The sequence below is a fragment of the Echinops telfairi genome, unplaced genomic scaffold (genome assembly GCF_000313985.2).
Source record: "Echinops telfairi isolate 266 unplaced genomic scaffold, ASM31398v2 ScPeMD7_23;HRSCAF=83, whole genome shotgun sequence".
Taxonomy (NCBI): Eukaryota; Metazoa; Chordata; class Mammalia; order Afrosoricida; family Tenrecidae; genus Echinops; species Echinops telfairi.
In genome coordinates, this window is record NW_022103920.1 from 11,695,416 (window position 1) to 11,696,643 (window position 1,228).

General features: G+C 50.7%; 1 protein-coding gene across 1 annotated transcript in view; it reads right to left on the bottom strand.

Annotated features, from left to right (window-relative positions):
* EXOC4 (exocyst complex component 4) overlaps window positions 1-1,228 on the bottom strand; it is a 767,286-nt gene that overhangs the window by 17,898 nt on the left and 748,160 nt on the right. The gene's annotated exons all lie outside the window — the stretch shown is intronic.

The window sequence follows — 1,228 nt, forward strand, 5'->3', positions numbered from 1 at the left end:
ACTGGGGACACTGGCTTTATTACGGAACTCACGTGAGACATTAATTCCTGGGCAGGAAGGTGTGACGAGGCCCAAGGAAGGCCAATGGGACTCTAGGGGGGCAGAGCTCTGAAGAGCAGCAGAGAAATCACGGGCAGGACACCAGGGAATTCATAACTGTGGGCAGCAAGTACTGAGAGGGGCTTCGTCTTGGGAAGCCCATCTCCTGCCGAGTGGAGAAAGGAGTATAGCCCCCAGGGAACGGGGGGCTCAGGTAAAGGCTGGGCAGACCGAACCCTTTTTCACTCCTGCAACAAGGTGCCCGGTGGCCTTTCTGGATTGCTTTATACCATCAGCTCACTGAAAGGACATCAGAAACGAGCATCAAATGGGATGAAAGTAGCGGTTCTCAACCTGTGGATTGCAACCCCTTTGGGGGTCAAACAACCCTTTCACAGGGGTCACCCGATTCCTAACAGTAGCAAAATGACAGTGATGAAGTAGCAACGACAATAATGTTATGGTGAGGGTCACCACCACATGAGGACCTGTATGAAAGGGTTGCTGCATTGGGAGGGTTGAGAGCCACTGGTAAAGGCAAGAGGGCTGGGGGAGAGCAGGTTAAACAGAGATTCAGAGCAATTGCTGCTCAAATGCCGGCTTACCCAGGAGTTTCTCCCTGGCCACCTTATTAGTGTTCCCTGCCCCACCTCCCCCAGCGCTGTCCTTGTCCTGAGCTCCCATCGTCTGCTGCACTGATCCCTTTCAAAAGGGTACTTTGAAAATATGTAAATGTGTATGCTTTGAGTCACCCCTGACTCAATGTGTGGTGCCATCAACCAGCTGAGTGTCGCGCACGGTGACCCCACGGGACAGAGTAACACTGCCCCACCCAAAGGCTCCCACGCCTGGCACCGCTAATGGGGCAGTCTGCCACACCTTTCTCTCATGGAGTGGTGGCTGGGCTTGAACTGGAACCTTGAGGTTAGCAGCCATGCACTTACCCACGACATCACTGGGGCTCGTCAGATAGTATATATTTACGACCACACACAGCATTTAAGTATGGTGGTTAAGATCTTGGACTCTCAAAGGGCATTTATAGAGGTCTAAATAAAGGCATGTACATATGTAAATACATTTATATATGAGGATGGGGAAACATGTGCATATAGGTATAGGTTTAGTATTAAGGTAGCAGATGGACATTGGGTCTCCACTCAAGTACTCCCTCAATGCAAGAATACTT